Here is a 22,872-nt window from a genome sequence, read left to right as displayed (position 1 = left end):
CATGGATTATTGTACTGATCGTTTCCTCCAAACCAAAACATTTGACAGGCATGCGACACGAAGAAATCGAGATCAACTGCATGGCCGCAGCGGATGAATTTGCAAACTTTGTCAAAGATTTATAATCATTTATTCACCAAATATACCTTCTCGGAAGAATATCAGAGAAATCAGGCTTACAAATCTCGACATCGAAAGCAGAATACATGGAAAGATATCGTAGGTGCCTCAGAATAGGTGCAAACAGATTTCGGAAATATTAATGAAGTTTAGAAATTTAAATATGTCATAGAAATTATTCAGACCACTGGAGGTGGCATAACACTTCTCCAATGGCAGTCACAATAAAAAAATCAATCTCTATTAGTGTGAATATTACGACCTATGAAACAGATATGGCACTCTATGCCGCAGAGTGCATAATTAAAGTAGGAGGGATAGAGAAAATGGAGGAAAGAGGGGGAAGAATCAAAAAAAATTCGGATCTACACAAACTAAAGTAGCAACTATAAATTAAGGAAGCAACGAAATACTGTACAAAAAATTCCGAAACTCTCAGACACAACGCAAAGAAAGCTAGTTAGTGATTTGGGAATTTGGACACGTGAAAGGAATTTAGGACTTTAAACTATAAGAATCTACCAACATTTCAATGACAGAAAAGGAAAAGTCACTGAGTCAGACACGCATAAAGAATTAGAAGAGATGACATACACTATCTAACCAAACGTTCCCGGACACCCCTATGTAATGTGGAACTCATCACTAGATATCACGAGAGGCCGACCCGCTAGTATAAAATGAGACAGGGTGTACTGTGTTGTCAGTAAAGAAACAGTAACAGCATAATGGATCAGTCAGGAGAGCCCACTGTGTAGTGGTCTAGTCATAGGTTGTAAACTTAGTAACAAATTCATCAGGACCCTCTAAAGTTGCGCAAGTCGACTGTGTATGAGGTGACTGTGAGGTGCAAACGCGAAGCAACAACTACAGCTACATCAAAACGTGGCAGACCTCATGCTCTGGCGGACAGGTACCGTCCGGCAGTTTGAGGAGTGGTTTTCAAAATCACATGAAATCTGTGTGCGGAATCACTCGCGAGTTCCGAAGTGCTACCAGTAGTCCAGAAAACACAATGCATGTACGGTGGGAGTTAAAGAGAATGGTATGCAAAGGCAGAACAGCTCCTCATAAGCCACATTTCTGTAGTCAGTGCTAGGCGACGGTTGAGTCGGCGTAAAGAGCGCCACCACTGGACAATGGATGATTGGAAACGAGTGATTTGGATTGTTATGACCGTTGGCCACTTGTTACGACTTCTGCAGTACTTGTTAGCATCAGACACAGTGGCTGCGCCAAAGATTGAGACGACGTGGAGTTTTACAGTTATTTATTGAACTTTCTTTACAATTTCTCCCTCGTCGTCGCTGCTCAGCCCTGCGGATCCCTCCGCCTGGCTGCCGCTGATCGCACTCGGTAGCCTCAGGCGCTGCGGCCGGTCCTGCTGGAAGTTCTCGCTGTAGTTAGTCAGCCATGGTGCCGACCGAACTCAGGCCGACCCCCAGAGCTTAAGTTGACATCTGGTGGCGAACGGATGACTCCTGCGAGCTGGAACAGACTTCCGGAATCGTCACCTACGAAGATTGAACATTCGGACACGGACCACGTCCGTCCTCAGATGCGAACTGCTTCCTAATGGCTTCTCTCTGTTGCTGCCTGCGCTCCACTATTTATATCCGACAGGAGGACGTTCTTTACCCTCGGTGGTAGCTTTTTGTTATTACTCCCGCTGTATATTGCAGCGTAACTTAGCGTGCTGGCCTCACTTCCCTTACTCAGCGCTCTCCAGGCTTAGCTCAGCGTTCGGTCTGTGTGCGTCCTTGCGTCACCCAGTTGGTAGACTGCAACTGTCAGCAAGGCTATCTGTGCCGCACTTACTTCGCAACGCCTCGATCGCCGGCTGCCTCTGTTTTGCCATCCTCCACTGCGTGAAGCAACGCTTACTACATGTGGCCGCAACAGGATTGATGAATCGCGCTGTATCCTGTGGCAATGCAGTGGAAGGGTTTGCGAATGCATGGACGACGTTACCTGCCATAATGTGCAGTGCCAACAGTGAACAGTGAAGTAGAGAGAAAATGGTGCTACGGTATGAGGGTGTTTTTCATCGATAAGGTGTGTTCCCCTCATTGCGCTTAAGAAAACGCTAAAGCAAGAAGGATGAGAATGCGTTTTACTGCACTGTGTTCTGAGTACATTAGAGGAACATTTCAGAGAATAAATCGCCTTTATGAGCATAAGAACACAGCTGTGCGCGTGAGGCAATGGTTTGTAGAGAATAACATTCCTGAAATGGACTGGCTGAAACGCCTGCGCTACCAGGACCGAGCGGATTAGGTTGTGGAAAGAGGCCAAAATGAGTTCTTGACAGTTGCACTCAACATACAAACTTTATTTATCAACACACAATATTACAACAAGGATGTAAAACACTTAAAATTTTAATCGACTTCCCTTGATTAACTTTAGATCGGCTGTAGGCCACACTCAAAACCTAAGACACAAAGCCTAACCAAGAAATTGAAATACATGGTTCTTCTGGAGGTTTCAGCCAAAAACATTTTCTAAATCTTCAATCTAAACAGGCTGAAGGACTTAGCAATTTCATTTTAATGGAACTTGGCTGGAGGCCGCATATTAAGCAATAAGAAAAGTTGCAATTAAAAGGCAGAAGGCCTTATCTTAAAACATTTCATGCAAAAGGGCAATACAAGAACGTTAATTTAAGAAATAAAACTTGGCTGAAAGCCACATATCAACCAAATATGTTTAACGGCTGAAGGCCTAGAAAAAGAGTTCTAATTTAAAAGGCAGAAGGCCTTATCTTAAAACATTTCATGCAAAAGGGCAAGACAAGAACGTTAATTTAAGAAATATTGAAACTCGGCTGAAGGCCGCACATTAACCAAATAACTAAAACCCAAACAGGGAAATTACTATGTAGCACACAATGAACGATGCTCAGAAGTTTCCAAGGGTCGGCCTGGGGTTGTAACACTAACGTCCATTTGGGTGAGACAGGCAGCCTGTCCAACGACTTCTTAATCTGAAAACAACCCAACCGACAGACAGCCGACCGACCAATCAACAAAATCAGTTTGGCTCGACGCAACCAGCAAAACGACCACAACGACACCAGAATATTGGGCCCCACAACGACCAGCAACTTCGCAGCTGTCGAACTACACGTCACGCTGGACAGCAACAACACGACGAGGAAAACACACCACCGAAAATTATGTCAACGGCCAGGGCAGGTAACCGGAACGTCAACGGCCACAAGGCATAAGATACCGCTGGTTAACTTCAATAACAGGGAATAAATTAAATTAAGTTAAACTCCACAGGAATACAGCTGGAATCTTAGCCAACTTAAGTACACATACGTTGTTGCTTGTAGGAATGTCCCAAAAGCGACAACCAGGATCAAATGAAGGAGTGTAAACAGTTGAGACTCGATAGTAAGTTAAGTGAGGACTCATGCCCAAGATCGCTGGGCGACGAACTTCGTAGCACTCGCAAGCAGCACCTCACACTTCAACCGCGCGTGCACGCCGCCAGCGGCTCCAGCCTGACTCCATGCGACGGGCGCTTCCTTGCTGCTCCATGCAAACCGACCGACTGGACTGCTTGTCCGTCCGCCACTGCTGCTCCGTCGCGACTACACTGCCGGTCCGTCTCCAACTCACTGCCAGACCCACGACGATCCACAAATACTATCGGTCGCTCTAGAGATGGTACGTCAGTGCACTTAATCGATAGGCGCTGCTGCTGCCACTCACGGTCAAGTGAGACAGGAAGTTAGTGACGCCAGTAAATGGAATAAGAATACGAGGCGGCAGCACCGTAAGAGAAGATGACAAACAATAAATGACATGAAAGCGAGCCACGCATGGCTCACGGGCATCCACGGAGTCCTGACCAGAACCGACTGGACACTTTTGAGGTGAGCTGTAAAGGCAATGACGAGGCAATGGTTTGTGAACAATAACATTCCTGAAATGGACTGGCATGCTCAGAGTCCTGAGTGGACCCCACTGGACACCTTTGGGGTGTAATGTACACTCCTGGAAATAGAAATAAGAACACCGTGAATTCATTGTCCCAGGAAGGGGAAACTTTATTGACACATTCCTGGGGTCAGATACATCACATGATCACACTGACAGAACCACAGGCACGTAGACACAGGCAACAGAGCATGCACAATGTCGGCACTAGTACAGTGTATATCCACCTTTCGCAGCAATGCAGGTTGCTATTCTCCCATGGAGACGATAGAGATGCTGGGTGTAGTCCTGTGGAACGGCTTGCCATGCCATTTCCACCTGGCGCCTCAGTTGGACCAGCGTTCGTGCTGGACGTGCAGACCGCGTGAGACGACGCTTCATCCAGTCCCAAACATGCTCAATGGGGGACAGATTCGGAGATCTTGCTGGCCAGGGTAGTTGACTTACACCTTCTAGAGCACGTTGGGTGGCACGGGATACATGCGGACGTGCATTGTCCTGTTGGAAGTTCCCTTGCCGGTCTAGGAATGGTAGAACGATGGGTTCGATGACGGTTTGGATGTACCGTGCACTATTCAGTGTCCCCTCGACGATCACCAGTGGTGTACGGCCAGTGTAGGAGATCGCTCCCCACACCATGATGCCGGGTGTTGGCCCTGTGTGCCTCGGTCGTATGCAGTCCTGATTGTGGCGCTCACCTGCACGGCGCCAAACACGCATACGACCATTATTGGCACCAAGGCAGAAGCGACTCTCATCGCTGAAGACGACACGTCTCCATTCGTCCCTCCATTCACGCCTGTCGCGACACCACTGGAGGCGGGCTGCACGATGTTGGGGCGTGAGCGGAAGACGGCCTAACGGTGTGCGGGACCGTAGCCCAGCTTCATGGAGACGGTTGCGAATGGTCCTCGCCGATACCCCAGGAGCAACAGTGTCCCTAATTTGCTGGGAAGTGGCGGTGCGGTCCCCTACGGCACTGAGTAGGATCCTACGGTCTTGGCGTGCATCCGTGCGTCGCTGCGGTCCGGTCCCAGGTCGACGGGCACGTGCACCTTCCGCCGACCACTGGCGACAACATCGATGTACTGTGGAGACCTCACGCCCCACGTGTTGAGCAATTCGGCGGTACGTCCACCTGGCCTCCCGCATGCCCACTATACGCCCTCGCTCAAAGTCCGTCAACTGCACATACGGTTCACGTCCACGCTGTCGCGGCATGCTACCAGTGTTAAAGACTGCGATGGAGCTCCGTATGCCACGGCAAACTGGCTGACACTGACGGCGGCGGTGCACAAATGCTGCGCAGCTAGCGCCATTCGACGGCCAACACCGCGGTTCCTGGTGTGTCCGCTGTGCCGTGCGTGTGATCATTGCTTGTACAGCCCTCTCGCAGTGTCCGGAGCAAGTATGGTGGGTCTGACACACCGGTGTCAATGTGTTCTTTTTTCCATTTCCAGGAGTGTATTTTTGATCTCGGTCCAGACCCTAGCGTCTTGTATCACTACTTCTCTGGTTCGCTTCTTGAGAAAGAATAGGCTGCCGTTCTTCCACAGACATTCAGATACCTCAGTGAGAGCGTCCCCAGTAGAGCTGAAGTCGCCATCAAGGCGACAGGTGGACACATTCCATATTACTGTCCACCAATAGGTATCCAGATTATTTTGGTCAGATAGTGTACTGTTCAGTCATTGCGCTATCAATACTGTGTAATGTTTCAGACTGGTTTGTGCACAGATATGTGAGCAGATGTTTGCCAGGCTGCATTACTAAATGGTGCAACAAGTTCCTACTACGTCTTCCAGAGGCCACCCTTATCTCGTTTGGCTAAAATCGATACGCCATCTATCATAGTTCGAGAAACGGTCCAAAGCATATGCGGCGAGTGAAGCCATGAAGCCCTCGTCCCCAGTATTCGTAACCGTGCACATTGCTTCTGACGAGCAGGAAACACCCTATACTGCAAATATGATAAATACCTCAGACGTATATGGTAAGAGAAAAAAAAAAGCAGTAATGATCGAGGCAGGGGTCTAGCTTGTGATATGTTCATCGACTAAAAAATGTCTCTTCAGTAAATCTAATCCCTCCTGATCGCAAAAAGGCTATAGGTCGTACCAGCTGAACTACGACTGACACGTTTACGGCTCAGCAGACACTTCAGCTTTGAAATTATTGCACAGTACTTCATAATGGAGTAAGACTGATCACTGGCCCATTCCTGACTGTAGGTAGTCTTCTCACCAAAACAGGAATGCTCCCTCTTCAGTTCCAATGGTAGTAACTCTCGCCTTCCCACACAATCACCATACCATAATTTCCGAATCATCCAATATAATGAAATATTTCTTCATACAGGGAATGTCGATCCCATGACACTCAGTCTCAGTTGGGTTTCTTAGTTATAATGCACCTTATGATTCTCTGTCAGGACCTACATCATCGGCTCTCCATGAAATCTGTTCCTCGTGTATTCCCGTGCACTCCTCGTTGTTTAGCAACCGGACCGTTTTTTTTCCTTTTTTCTTCAAGGACCTCAAGCTTCAGTCACGTGTTCCTACAAATTCTTCAGGAGCATCAGGGCTCTACCGTCTCCAGGCTATTGATCTGTATTACTCATGTCACTCTGCGGTACCTGCTAGTTTCGATTTTCTCTCTGATATGCTCAGTTGCCGTTATATGGTGCTGCCTGTAATCAGCTCCTCATTATCAAGAAGATTACGCCTGCATTGTATTTCTCTTTACATTCCCCCTGAAAGGAGTCCACCAGCTTTTGTTGCCTGTGCATCGGTCATACCAGATTGACCCACTGTTTTATCTTGCGTAATGAGCCACCCCCATATTGCAGTTGCAGATCTCACACCCTGGTAGAATGAGTTCTCTTTCAGGTTCTCCAGGACAAGCATGCTCTATCAAATTCTTTGCCTCTAATGTTGGCAGAATACATACGGAGGATCTACATTTGAAATTGCTTTCAGGAGGGGGCTGAGTTGTTGGGGTTGGGGAACCTTCCGCCACATGTTGAGCCTGGAGGACACTTAACCACCTTCTCCAGAAACCCTAGCCATTCCTCTTTTAGTCCTGTTTTTAGAGGGTTTTATTTACATCTTATACACTTTGACTATTTCGTGTCAGGGGAGGGTAGGTTGTTGGAGAGACGTTCCTGTCATCTGCTGGTCCCAGCTCGACTCCCCATTCCAGTCATCCAGTTACTGGCCTGACAACTTCTCTCACCTAGTTTTGCTGTTGTCTATCTCACTGGTGTTCATTGCATTTTTATCCTCTTCACCTTTAATAAAGGAGTCGCCTCTCCAACCAGTAACAGTTTATCCCGTAACTGTCTTACCCATGTGTTGGGTAGGCAGGGGAATGGAGCTGAGATGTGGGAGTGGTGCCTCTGACTGCTGATGAGCCCGTGAGGTTCCTCGTCTAATTTCTGGTCTGTATATCAGCCAGAATTCTATACTTTCATCTTTCATGCAATTGTTTCTCATGTCTAACAATAACATCGCCTCGATTTTGACCCTCCTACACTCACAAATTGATCAGGTATCTGGGTGATGTCCCAGATCCATATTGGCTGACCCATGAACGAGGGACTGATGACCTCACTGTTCTGTCGTCTGGTTCTCAACAAATAATAATAGTCTATCGAACACAGAGTGTGGACTGAGTATAAACAAAAGAGAGATGAAAGTAAAGAGGGGTAGATGAAATGAGATCAGCAATAAACTTAAAATCAAATTCGGGGCCTACGTTAAAGATGAAATTCCATTACCTTAGCCGACCGCGGTAGTCTAGCGGTTCAGGCGCTCAGTCCGGAACCGCGTGACTGCTACGGTCGCAGGTTCGAATCCTGCCTCGGGCATGGCTGTGTGTGACGTCCTTAGGTTAGTTAGGTTTAAGTAGTTCTAAGTTCTGGGGGACTGATGACCACAGCTGTTAAGTCCCATAGTGCTCAGAGCCATTTGAACCATTTTCCATTACCTTAGAAGCCAATTAATGCATAACAGATGAGGGAAGAAAGATGTAGGGAGTAGACTAGCACAAACAAAGAACTCTATTAGTATCAATACGAGCAATAAATTTCTGAGAATGTGTTGTATGGAAGCCAATCGTACAGTATGGGACCGTTAAAAAATCAAATAGTAGCGTTTGAAATGTAAGTGGACTGACAACAAAATAAATGATGAGACTCCTTGCAGAACTGACTAACATAGGAATATCTGAAAAACACTGACTAGAAGAAGGGATAGGATGATGACGATTCAAAATGTGTTATGTTGAGTGGTACTTAAGTAAATAAATTAGTGAAATCAAAGTTAACTAGAAATTAGAATATAAATGGAAAACTTGGTTTAGTTTGGAGAGTTACATACTGGCACACAGCGGGCACAATAGCAGAACAGAAGAGACAATGACCGTGAAGTCAGCAAGTTCCACATAAGCGGGCGCTGTCGATTCAGCCGTCAGGGCATCGCCCGACCAGCTCACGTGTTTCTCAGTTGTCGCATGTGAGCAAAGGCCCTCGCCTACATTCCAAGAGCCAATGACCGACGTTAAGAAGATTCTTCGAGAAGCTTTTCAATGTGACGGAAGAGGCAATGACCGGCTCACGTGTTTCTCAGTCGTCACATGCGATCAGAGGCCCCCACCTACATTCCAAGAGCCAATGACCGAGGTCAAGAAGATTCTTCAAGAAGTTTTTCAACGTGACAGAAGAGGCAATGGCCGTGAAGTCGTTCACCTCCAGTGAACTGAAGTGAATAAATACGCGAGACGCGGTGGGCCCGACAGATGAAGACAGATGAAGACGGGGATGAAGACGAAGACGGAGACGGGGACGGAGACGAAGACGAGAGACGAAGGAAGAAAAGAAGAGTAGCAGTAATTTTCAGTCAGTTTAGGTGCTGAAGACCGTCATGCAAGAAGAGACTGCATCATGCACAGACGCACCAAGTCCGCCGCTGTAATGGAATAGCAAGCAGCAGCCGCGGTGCCAGAAGACAGAAGTTAACAGGTATTTGAAGTCTGATTTTTACGTACCCGGGTGACTCGTGAGGACGGGAAGGAGATGGCCTCACCTCAGCAGTCACCTGTGAGCTGGGATGAAGACCGGACAGCCATAGACTGGCAAGCGGGAGTCCGTGGTTCGAGTTCGGGACACTGGCCTTGCGCCGCCGCGCCGCTCCGCTGGTCGACGCACAACACACGCGGCCGCTTAGAGAAGAGAAACACTGGGACGCCACATCCAAGGTATCACCATCCGATGCACGACTTCGCTCGCAATAGTTAAACCGGCCACCTCACGCTGTGCGTCTCCAGTCAGCTGGGCGAGACGGCGACACGAGATACACACCGCTACGCGTAATCAGACGCCGCCGCCGCCGCCGCCGCTGCCGCAGCAGAAGACTTCACAAACGACACAGCTGCCGCTCTCCGAACCAGAACATCCCGTAAGATACAGTTGTACAAATCTTCAATAAAAGTTATCTTATGTAAAAATGATGTTTCATTCGACCTCATACCCGAGCCAAGGAAGAACCCACCCTGCCCACATGTTGTTAAGAGAGAAAAGTTAATTATTTAATATTTTCACCCTGACAGAATGCTTTAGAATGCTCATCCTGACAATTGACAGCATCAAAAGAGAAAACCCAGTTACACTGAGTGACAGAAGTGTCACATTTAGTAACACAACTGTTACATTTGGTGTCAGAGAAAAAACCCTTGGCTCAATATGAGGTGTGAATGACAGTCACTAAAGGCCCACAGTTAGTATTTTTTAATGTGTGAAGGGATAGAGGTTTGCATAGCAGTCGTAATATTTTCTTTATTTAGAAGTGTATTTTCTCTCATGATTTTAAGAGTTTGTCGGAAATATTTAAACATCTTTTAAATTCAGTATAGGAAGATTGTGTAACTAACAGTTTGTAAAATGATGACACGCAATCGTACAAAGTCAGAGTCAGCACCACAAGCGGTTTCTACTGAGGAAGCTATTCAGAGCTTAGTTAATCAAATAACACAGCTTAAAAATGATAATAATGCATTATTTAAGCAGTTGTGTGAGGTTAGGCAAACCAGTTCAATCCCTCCCACCCTAGATTCCTCAGCAGCAGCCTTAGTAACTCCTTTTTCAGGTAAACCTGGCGAGGACATAACAGCCTTTTTTGATGATTTAGTAGCAGCTGCAAAGTTAGGATCATGGTCAGATGAACAGCTCTTACAAATGACAAAGTTAAGATTGACAGGAGAGGCTAAAGCACACGTCTTATACCATGAAGAATTACGGAATGCTCCAAAATTTGAGGAATTGAAGAAAGGATTGCTTAAACGTTTTCAAAAACAGAACAGCTGTAGATTTTATAGGGAACAGTTAAACACTATCACTCAGAGGCAAAACGAGTCGTTAGAAAGCTTTGTAGATAGGATTAGAAAAGTTAATATTAACACCTATCAGTTGACAACTAGTGATGAAGCAAATAAAGTTATTTTACAAGAGGCAGAAGATAGAGCTCTGGATACATTTTTACGTGGGTTACCTCTTGAAACGTCCTGTCGTGTCAGGGCAGAGTTTCCTAAAAATTTAGCAGAAGCTGTATCTGTGGCGACAGCTTTTGAAGAAATTGACATTGCCACCAGATACAAGGAGAAGCGAAATATATTTTCAACAGGAGTACGATGTTTTAGGTGCGATCGACACGGACATATAGCAAAAAACTGCAGACAACCTCAATGCACTAATTGTCAAAGAATAGGTCACACATTCAAGGAATGCAGGTCTGAGAAAGTTTTTAGAAATAGAAAGCAGTTAAACTCAAACGGGAATGTCGGAGCCGCCGCCAGGCGTTCCCAATAAAATTTCATGCCATTAAGGCGAATGTGAAGGCGGAATGCTGGTTATCTGCTACCATACAGGATAAAGAGGCAAGGATACTGGTGGATACAGGCGCAAACGTATCAATAGTAAGTAATGAATGTATTGGAGAAAAGAAATATGACCCTCCAAGGTATAGATTGAGTGGAGTAGGAGGAGGTACAGTTAAGTCATTAGGATGTACATCATTGATTTTCTATATTCACGGTGTACAATTTCAGGAAGATGTAGAAGTGGTAACAAAGGTAACTGACGGGTACGACGCGATCCTAGGGTTGGATTTCCTGAATAAACATCACGCTAAAATCGACCTCAGACAGCAAACTGTAGAACTTAGCGGAATAGTGTTTCAGCTAGGTGACACCGCTGCAAAGGGCCCTCTGCCGCAAGATTTCCCCAACCGGAAGGCGAAATCAACTATACTGCGTGCAACGTCCTTGAAGATTGATTCGCGGGATCAGATACCATCTGGCTCAGGAAAACTTCTCTGGATGACTGTTGACCACGAAGTACCTACAGATACAGTGTGTCTAATCGAGCCTTTAGAGGAAAATGAGGAATTAGATGTATCACATTGTTTTGTACGTCGAAGTGTTGTACGGGTTCAAGACGTTGAGGGAGAAAGAAAAGTACCGGTACATATTGACAATTTCGGAGTGGAGGACAAAGAGTTGCATAAGGGAATATTAGTAGCTACAGTCAGTACTTTTGAAGAAGAAGATTTCATTTGGTCAGATATTAATGATGGTCAGAAACCAGACGCCTATAAAACCGCATTGCGCCAGAAGAATGAGCATTTGAAAGGAAAGGATAGAGACACGATAGAAGCAGTTTTAGTTGAGTTCCAAGATTTATTTAATGCAGAAGGTCCATTGCCAGCAACAGGCATCACACAGCATAGGATCCCAACAGGAAATAGCCCCCCAGTTTATAGGAAGCCTTATAGAGTTCCACATCACTTACAGCCAGTACTGGATGAATTTTTGGAACAGCATCTAAAAGATGGAATTATAGAATATTCTGATTCGCCTTATAATTCAAATATTGTAATTATTCCAAATATGTCTCCCGACGGTACGAAACGATATAGATTTTGTTGTGACTACAGACACCTTAACAAACAAACTATCTCAGATGTTTATCCTCTTCCCAACATTACAGATATCATTGACAGTTTAGGTAACAGTAAATACTTTTCAACAATAGATTTATGTAGTGGATATCATCAATTGGAAGTTGCACCTGAAGATAGGCATAAAACAGCATTTTCTACCCCTGGAGGCCACTGGCAATTTAAAAGAATGCCTTTCGGTTTGGAAAATGCACCAGCAACTTTTCAAAGACTACTCGATGGAGTATTGCGAGGACTCAAAACTCAGCAATGTTGTGTATATCTAGACGATATTATTGTATTCTCCAAAGACATTAATGAACATGCTGTGCGTCTGCGTAATGTTTTTCAGAGACTTAGAGAAGCTAAATTAACATTAAATATGGAAAAATGTACTTTTGCATTGACAGAGGTTACATACCTAGGGCATGTCATAAGTGAAAAAGGAATTAAAACAGATCCTCGATTAATTTCGGCAGTTAAGGACTTCCCAACACCACAACGCGTTAAGGAAGTACAAAGTTTCATTGGTCTCGCATCGTATTACCGAAAATATGTTAAATATTTTGCTGAAATTGCCTGACCCTTAACCCAATTATTGAAAAAGGGTGCAAAATTTCATTGGTGTGAAGATTGTGAATCTGCATTTCAAACCCTTAAAGATAAGTTAACACACAGTCCTGTATTAGCCTACCCAGATTATAACAAAGAATTTATTTTATCCTGTGACGCAAGTGGTCATTCAGTAGGAGTTGTTTTGAGTCAGAATATTAATGGCACGGAACACCCCATTGCCTACGCTTCGAGACAACTAACAACGCCAGAAAGAAATTATTCCACAACGGAGAAAGAATTGTTAAGTGTTATTTATGGTATCAAATACTTTAAATGCTACTTGTATGGTAGGAAATTCAAGGTCATTACAGACCACGCAGCTTTAAAATGGTTGCTTGGATTAAAGGATCCATCTAGTCGTCTTACCCGTTGGGCCCTATGTCTTTCCGAAATGGATTTCGAAGTTATCCATAAACCAGGCAAAAAACACACGAATGCAGATTGCCTAAGTCGGAAAATAGCACTTTTGGAAGCAACAGGCCGAGATACTGAGGACTGGAGAAAGGCACAAGATGAGGATACAGAATGCAAAAAATACGCAACTCAAAAACAATTTTGCTTAGAAGATGGTGTATTATGCCGTAAAACAAAACTTGGACCGCGAATTGTTGTTCCCCAACACCTTAGGCAAGAAATAATGGCAGAGGCCCACGATCATATCCTTGCAGGACACGGTGGACAGCGGACAACCGAAAGACGAGTAGCAGAGCGATTTTGGTGGCAAACCAGAAAGCAGGATGTTGCGCAGTACGTTCGTAATTGCATTGCGTGCGCACAACGAGCTGAACTTTCTCGTTCAAAAATACCCTTACAGAGGCTCCCCGAGGCTTCATGTCCATTTCAAATCTGTGGACTGGATCTCTACGGGTCATTTCATAAAACACCTGCTGGTAATAAGTATGTTCTTACAATTATCGATCACTTTTCACGCTATCTAGCTATGGTGAGTCTCCCAGATCAGCAAGCAAATACAGTTGCCCAAGCTTTAGTTAACAACTGGATACTTAAATTTGGAGTACCGGAAGCTATTATCACAGATCAGGGATCTAATTTTATGTCTGAATTAACGAAACAGCTATGCCACTTATTAAAAATACGCAAATTACGCACAACTCCGTTACACCCTCAGTGCAACGGGCGCACAGAAAGAGTTAATCGGACAATTGGCAAGATGCTTAGTTATTATATTAACGAACAACATTCTAATTGGGATACGTATTTACCAATAATCGTGTCGGTATACAACGCCAAAACGCATGAAGCAACTGGCATTTCACCTTATGAAGTGGTCTATGGGAGAAAAATGCCGTCCCCTTTTGATGTAATCAGGCAGAAAAACGGAAAAGTCGGAGAAACAGTAAGAGATTTCAGTCGAATGATGAAGGATGTATGGAAAAAGGTTCAAAAATCTAATACAAAGGCTTTGGAACGACAGGAACGATTAGGTAATGCCCAAGCTAAATATCCAAATTACAAAATCGGTCAGTGGGTTATGCTTTCAACTCCTTACATAGCGGAAGGAAAAACGAAGAAATTTGTAACAAACTACAGAGGTCCTTATCAAATTATTGAGATCACGTCACCAGTCAACGTTAAATTGCAACTGCCCACCCGAACTACCATTGTCCATGCAAGTCGTTTAAAACCTTTTAAGGGGGCTCCAGATGTAGTTCCTTCAACAATAGTATCTGCTTTTCCGAAGGGTGGAGGAAGTTCCCGAAGAGGAAGAAGAGTGGCCCTGCCGACACAACATACAGACATGGCACCATATAATCTTCGACCAAGAGTGCGAATGTCCTAGTGGAATCTTAGTAGACTGTGGATAATATACATTGTTAACTACAAGATCTACATGTTTCTACGTTCAACCTACGAAGTAGGTTCATAACCATGTTGTTTGCTTTTTTCAGAAAACGCCATGCAAGCATTTCCTACACAAAACCTATCCTACTTCAATGACTCCCTTGACAGTTCTCTTCTGAAGTCATTAGATATGTTCATAAACTCACAGCAAGGCAAAATTGATGCCAATGTTATGATGCAACATGTCTTAAAATTAAAAGGTGAACACAAAACTAAAATTATAATGCTAGGAACGGGTATATCTGCAACCTTTGTGTTGGTGTTTCTGCTTTGTACAGTTTCCTTTTATTTAAGACGAAAAAATAAGCCAAATAATAATATACCACTTCATCAAATCCCTGTTAACTGGATACCACACTCTTAACTGGTGTACTTCAGGAGTTACTTTTGAGCATTAGTGTATTAATTTTGTTTATTGTACTTCATTCTTTATTAAACAGTCTCTTGTTAAAATAAACAATACTGTAGAATAGATATTCTTGCATTAGTATAGCGTAGATTAAACAGCTGTTGCTCTGAAATTTTCTAAGTGCAAAATCTATTTTTTGTTTATTCATTGTCATCAAGATTTGTTACACTTATTACAACCATTTATGTAAGAACTATGTGATTCCTGACCGTACAGTGCTTTTGTAAAGTGATAAAGTATTTTCCACAGACTTAATGTGAAGCGTGTGTAATCTTCTAAGTCGAGAGTTTTCGTTGCTTGTGCTTTTTTCTGTGTGAACAGTGGAGGAATGTTGAGTGGTAAATTTGAGGGCGAATTTCTCCGAAGGGTGGAGGAATGTTGAGTGGTACTTAAGTAAATAAATTAGTGAAATCAAAGTTAACTAGAAATTAGAATATAAATGGAAAACTTGGTTTAGTTTGGAGAGTTACATACTGGCACACAGCGGGCACAATAGCAGAACAGAAGAGACAATGACCGTGAAGTCAGCAAGTTCCACATAAGCGGGCGCTGTCGATTCAGCTGTCAGGGCATCGCCCGACCGGCTCACGTGTTTCTCAGTTGTCGCATGTGAGCAAAGGCCCTCGCCTACATTCCAAGAGCCAATGACCGACGTTAAGAAGATTCTTCGAGAAGCTTTTCAACGTGACGGAAGAGGCAATGACCAGCTCACGTGTTTCTCAGTCGTCACATGCGATCAGAGGCCCCCACCTACATTCCAAGAGCCAATGACTGAGGTCAAGAAGATTCTTCAAGAAGTTTTTCAACGTGACAGAAGAGGCAATGGCCGTGAAGTCGTTCACCTCCAGTGAACTGAAGTGAATAAATACGCGAGACGCGGTGGGCCCGACAGATGAAGACAGATGAAGACGGGGATGAAGACGAAGATGGAGACGGGGACAGAGACGAAGACGAGAGACGAAGGAAGAAAAGAAGAGTAGCAGTAGTTTTCAGTCAGTTTCGGTGCTGAAGACCATCATGCAAGAAGAGACTGCATCATGCACAGACGCACCAAGTCCGCCGCTGTAATGGAATAGCAAGCAGCAGCCGCGGCGCCAGAAGACAGAAGTTAACAGGTATTTGAAGTCTGATTTTTACGTACCCGGGTGACTCGTGAGGACGGGAAGGAGACGGCCTCACCTCAGCAGTCACCTGTGAGCTGGGATGAAGACCGGACAGCCGAAGACTGGCAAGCGGGAGTCCGTGGTTCGAGTTCGGGACACTGGCCTTGCGCCGCCGCGCCGCTCCGCTGGTCGACGCACAACACACGCGGCCGCTTAGAGAAGAGAAACACTGGGACGCCACATCCAAGGTATCACCATCCGATGCACGACTTCGCTCGCAATAGTTAAACCGGCCACCTCACGCTGCGCGTCTCCAGTCAGCTGGGCGAGACGGCGACACGAGATACACACCGCTACGCGTAATCAGACGCCGCCGCCGCCGCCGCCGCTGCCGCAGCAGAAGACTTCACAAACGACACAGCTGCCGCTCTCCGAACCAGAACATCCCGTAAGATACAGTTGTACAAATCTTCAATAAAAGTTATCTTATGTAAAAATGATGTTTCATTCGACCTCATACCCGAGCCAAGGAAGAACCCACCCTGCCCACATGTTGTTAAGAGAGAAAAGTTAATTATTTAATATTTTCACCCTGACAGAATGCTTTAGAATGCTCATCCTGACAATTGACAGCATCAAAAGAGAAAACCCAGTTACACTGAGTGACAGAAGTGTCACATTTAGTAACACAACTGTTACATTTGGTGTCAGAGAAAAAACCCTTGGCTCAATATGAGGTGTGAATGACAGTCACTAAAGGCCCACAGTTAGTATTTTTTAATGTGTGAAGGGATAGAGGTTTGCATAGCAGTCATAATATTTTCTTTATTTAGAAGTGTATTTTCTCTCATGATTTTAAGAGTTTGTCGGAAATATTTAAACATCTTTTAAATTCAATATAGGAAGATTGTGTAACTAACAGTTTGTAAAATGATGACACGCAATCGTACAAAGTCAGAGTCAGCACCACAAGCGGTTTCTACTGAGGAAGCTATTCAGAGCTTAGTTAATCAAATAACACAGCTTAAAAATGATAATAATGCATTATTTAAGCAGTTGTGTGAGGTTAGGCAAACCAGTTCAATCCCTCCCACCCTAGATTCCTCAGCAGCAGCCTTAGTAACTCCTTTTTCAGGTAAACCTGGCGAGGACATAACAGCCTTTTTTGATGATTTAGTAGCAGCTGCAAAGTTAGGATCATGGTCAGATGAACAGCTCTTACAAATGACAAAGTTAAGATTGACAGGAGAGGCTAAAGCACACGTCTTATACCATGAAGAATTACGGAATGCTCCAAAATTTGAGGAATTGAAGAAAGGATTGCTTAAACGTTTTCAAAAACAGAACAGCTGTAGATTTTATAGGGAACAGTTAAACACTATCACTCAGAGGCAAAACGAGTCGTTAGAAAGCTTTGTAGATAGGATTAGAAAAGTTAATATTAACACCTATCAGTTGACAACTAGTGATGAAGCAAATAAAGTTATTTTACAAGAGGCAGAAGATAGAGCTCTGGATACATTTTTACGTGGGTTACCTCTTGAAACGTCCTGTCGTGTCAGGGCAGAGTTTCCTAAAAATTTAGCAGAAGCTGTATCTGTGGCGACAGCTTTTGAAGAAATTGACATTGCCACCAGATACAAGGAGAAGCGAAATATATTTTCAACAGGAGTACGATGTTTTAGGTGCGATCGACACGGACATATAGCAAAAAACTGCAGACAACCTCAATGCACTAATTGTCAAAGAATAGGTCACACATTCAAGGAATGCAGGTCTGAGAAAGTTTTTAGAAATAGAAAGCAGTTAAACTCAAACGGGAATGTCGGAGCCGCCGCCAGGCGTTCCCAATAAAATTTCATGCCATTAAGGCGAATGTGAAGGCGGAATGCTGGTTATCTGCTACCATACAGGATAAAGAGGCAAGGATACTGGTGGATACAGGCGCAAACGTATCAATAGTAAGTAATGAATGTATTGGAGAAAAGAAATATGACCCTCCAAGGTATAGATTGAGTGGAGTAGGAGGAGGTACAGTTAAGTCATTAGGATGTACATCATTGATTTTCTATATTCACGGTGTACAATTTCAGGAAGATGTAGAAGTGGTAACAAAGGTAACTGACGGGTACGACGCGATCCTAGGGTTGGATTTCCTGAATAAACATCACGCTAAAATCGACCTCAGACAGCAAACTGTAGAACTTAGCGGAATAGTGTTTCAGCTAGGTGACACCGCTGCAAAGGGCCCTCTGCCGCAAGATTTCCCCAACCGGAAGGCGAAATCAACTATACTGTGTGCAACGTCCTTGAAGATTGATTCGCGGGATCAGATACCATCTGGCTCAGGAAAACTTCTCTGGATGACTGTTGACCACGAAGTACCTACAGATACAGTGTGTCTAATCGAGCCTTTAGAGGAAAATGAGGAATTAGATGTATCACATTGTTTTGTACGTCGAAGTGTTGTACGGGTTCAAGACGTTGAGGGAGAAAGAAAAGTACCGGTACATATTGACAATTTCGGAGTGGAGGACAAAGAGTTGCATAAGGGAATATTAGTAGCTACAGTCAGTACTTTTGAAGAAGAAGATTTCATTTGGTCAGATATTAATGATGGTCAGAAACCAGACGCCTATAAAACCGCATTGCGCCAGAAGAATGAGCATTTGAAAGGAAAGGATAGAGACACGATAGAAGCAGTTTTAGTTGAGTTCCAAGATTTATTTAATGCAGAAGGTCCATTGCCAGCAACAGGCATCACACAGCATAGGATCCCAACAGGAAATAGCCCCCCAGTTTATAGGAAGCCTTATAGAGTTCCACATCACTTACAGCCAGTACTGGATGAATTTTTGGAACAGCATCTAAAAGATGGAATTATAGAATATTCTGATTCGCCTTATAATTCAAATATTGTAATTATTCCAAATATGTCTCCCGACGGTACGAAACGATATAGATTTTGCTGTGACTACAGACACCTTAACAAACAAACTATCTCAGATGTTTATCCTCTTCCCAACATTACAGATATCATTGACAGTTTAGGTAACAGTAAATACTTTTCAACAATAGATTTATGTAGTGGATATCATCAATTGGAAGTTGCACCTGAAGATAGGCATAAAACAGCATTTTCTACCCCTGGAGGCCACTGGCAATTTAAAAGAATGCCTTTCGGTTTGGAAAATGCACCAGCAACTTTTCAAAGACTACTCGATGGAGTATTGCGAGGACTCAAAACTCAGCAATGTTGTGTATATCTAGACGATATTATTATATTCTCCAAAGGCATTAATGAACATGCTGTGCGTCTGCGTAATGTTTTTCAGAGACTTAGAAAAGCTAAATTAACATTAAATATGGAAAAATGTACTTTTGCATTGACAGAGGTTACATACCTAGGGCATGTCATAAGTGAAAAAGGAATTAAAACAGATCCTCGATTAATTTCGGCAGTTAAGGACTTCCCAACACCACAACGCATTAAGGAAGTACAAAGTTTCATTGGTCTCGCATCGTATTACCGAAAATATGTTAAATATTTTGCTGAAATTGCCCGACCCTTAACCCAATTATTGAAAAAGGGTGCAAAATTTCATTGGTGTGAAGATTGTGAATCTGCATTTCAAACCCTTAAAGATAAGTTAACACACAGTCCTGTATTAGCCTACCCAGATTATAACAAAGAATTTATTTTATCCTGTGACGCAAGTGGTCATTCAGTAGGAGTTGTTTTGAGTCAGAATATTAATGGCACGGAACACCCCATTGCCTACGCTTCGAGACAACTAACAACGCCAGAAAGAAATTATTCCACAACGGAGAAAGAATTGTTAAGTGTTATTTATGGTATCAAATACTTTAAATGCTACTTGTATGGTAGGAAATTCAAGGTCATTACAGACCACGCAGCTTTAAAATGGTTGCTTGGATTAAAGGATCCATCTAGTCGTCTTACCCGTTGGGCCCTATGTCTTTCCGAAATGGATTTCGAAGTTATCCATAAACCAGGCAAAAAACACACGAATGCAGATTGCCTAAGTCGGAAAATAGCACTTTTGGAAGCAACAGGCCGAGATACTGAGGACTGGAGAAAGGCACAAGATGAGGATACAGAATGCAAAAAATACGCAACTCAAAAACAATTTTGCTTAGAAGATGGTGTATTATGCCGTAAAACAAAACTTGGACCGCGAATTGTTGTTCCCCAACACCTTAGGCAAGAAATAATGGCAGAGGCCCACGATCATATCCTTGCAGGACACGGTGGACAGCGGACAACCGAAAGACGAGTAGCAGAGCGATTTTGGTGGCAAACCAGAAAGCAGGATGTTGCGCAGTACGTTCGTAATTGCATTGCGTGCGCACAACGAGCTGAACTTTCTCGTTCAAAAATACCCTTACAGAGGCTCCCCGAGGCTTCATGTCCATTTCAAATCTGTGGACTGGATCTCTACGGGTCATTTCATAAAACACCTGCTGGTAATAAGTATGTTCTTACAATTATCGATCACTTTTCACGCTATCTAGCTATGGTGAGTCTCCCAGATCAGCAAGCAAATACAGTTGCCCAAGCTTTAGTTAACAACTGGATACTTAAATTTGGAGTACCGGAAGCTATTATCACAGATCAGGGATCTAATTTTATGTCTGAATTAACGAAACAGCTATGCCACTTATTAAAAATACGCAAATTACGCACAACTCCGTTACACCCTCAGTGCAACGGGCGCACAGAAAGAGTTAATCGGACAATTGGCAAGATGCTTAGTTATTATATTAACGAACAACATTCTAATTGGGATACGTATTTACCAATAATCGTGTCGGTATACAACGCCAAAACGCATGAAGCAACTGGCATTTCACCTTATGAAGTGGTCTATGGGAGAAAAATGCCGTCCCCTTTTGATGTAATCAGGCAGAAAAACGGAAAAGTCGGAGAAACAGTAAGAGATTTCAGTCGAATGATGAAGGATGTATGGAAAAAGGTTCAAAAATCTAATACAAAGGCTTTGGAACGACAGGAACGATTAGGTAATGCCCAAGCTAAATATCCAAATTACAAAATCGGTCAGTGGGTTATGCTTTCAACTCCTTACATAGCGGAAGGAAAAACGAAGAAATTTGTAACAAATTACAGAGGTCCTTATCAAATTATTGAGATCACGTCACCAGTCAACGTTAAATTGCAACTGCCCACCCGAACTACCATTGTCCATGCAAGTCGTTTAAAACCTTTTAAGGGGGCTCCAGATGTAGTTCCTTCAACAATAGTATCTGCTTTTCCGAAGGGTGGAGGAAGTTCCCGAAGAGGAAGAAGAGTGGCCCTGCCGACACAACATACAGACATGGCACCATATAATCTTCGACCAAGAGTGCGAATGTCCTAGTGGAATCTTAGTAGACTGTGGATAATATACAAATGTGAATAATTAATACATGATAATGGTCTTGAACGTAGAAACATGTAGATCTTGTAGTTAACAATGTATTCCTTCTTTTCTTTGTTTTTGTTTTTACTAGGTTGGTAGGTTCATAACCATGTTGTTTGCTTTTTTCAGAAAACGCCATGCAAGCATTTCCTACACAAAACCTATCCTACTTCAATGACTCCCTTGACAGTTCTCTTCTGAAGTCATTAGATATGTTCATAAACTCACAGCAAGGCAAAATTGATGCCAATGTTATGATGCAACATGTCTTAAAATTAAAAGGTGAACACAAAACTAAAATTATAATGCTAGGAACGGGTATATCTGCAACCTTTGTGTTGGTGTTTCTGCTTTGTACAGTTTCCTTTTATTTAAGACGAAAAAATAAGCCAAATAATAATATACCACTTCATCAAATCCCTGTTAACTGGATACCACACTCTTAACTGGTGTACTTCAGGAGTTACTTTTGAGCATTAGTGTATTAATTTTGTTTATTGTACTTCATTCTTTATTAAACAGTCTCTTGTTAAAATAAACAATACTGTAGAATAGATATTCTTGCATTAGTATAGCGTAGATTAAACAGCTGTTGCTCTGAAATTTTCTAAGTGCAAAATCTATTTTTTGTTTATTCATTGTCATCAAGATTTGTTACACTTATTACAACCATTTATGTAAGAACTATGTGATTCCTGACCGTACAGTGCTTTTGTAAAGTGATAAAGTATTTTCCACAGACTTAATGTGAAGCGTGTGTAATCTTCTAAGTCGAGAGTTTTCGTTGCTTGTGCTTTTTTCTGTGTGAACAGTGGAGGAATGTTGAGTGGTAAATTTGAGGGCGAATTTCTCCGAAGGGTGGAGGAATGTTGAGTGGTACTTAAGTAAATAAATTAGTGAAATCAAAGTTAACTAGAAATTAGAATATAAATGGAAAACTTGGTTTAGTTTGGAGAGTTACATACTGGCACACAGCGGGCACAATAGCAGAACAGAAGAGACAATGACCGTGAAGTCAGCAAGTTCCACATAAGCGGGCGCTGTCGATTCAGCTGTCAGGGCATCGCCCGACCGGCTCACGTGTTTCTCAGTTGTCGCATGTGAGCAAAGGCCCTCGCCTACATTCCAAGAGCCAATGACCGACGTTAAGAAGATTCTTCGAGAAGCTTTTCAACGTGACGGAAGAGGCAATGACCGGCTCACGTGTTTCTCAGTCGTCACATGCGATCAGAGGCCCCCACCTACATTCCAAGAGCCAATGACCGAGGTCAAGAAGATTCTTCAAGAAGTTTTTCAACGTGACAGAAGAGGCAATGGCCGTGAAGTCGTTCACCTCCAGTGAACTGAAGTGAATAAATACGCGAGACGCGGTGGGCCCGA

This window comes from Schistocerca serialis, chromosome 1 (assembly GCF_023864345.2).
Source record: "Schistocerca serialis cubense isolate TAMUIC-IGC-003099 chromosome 1, iqSchSeri2.2, whole genome shotgun sequence".
NCBI lineage: Eukaryota > Metazoa > Arthropoda > Insecta > Orthoptera > Acrididae > Schistocerca > Schistocerca serialis.
Note: the sequence above shows the minus strand (reverse complement) of the source record.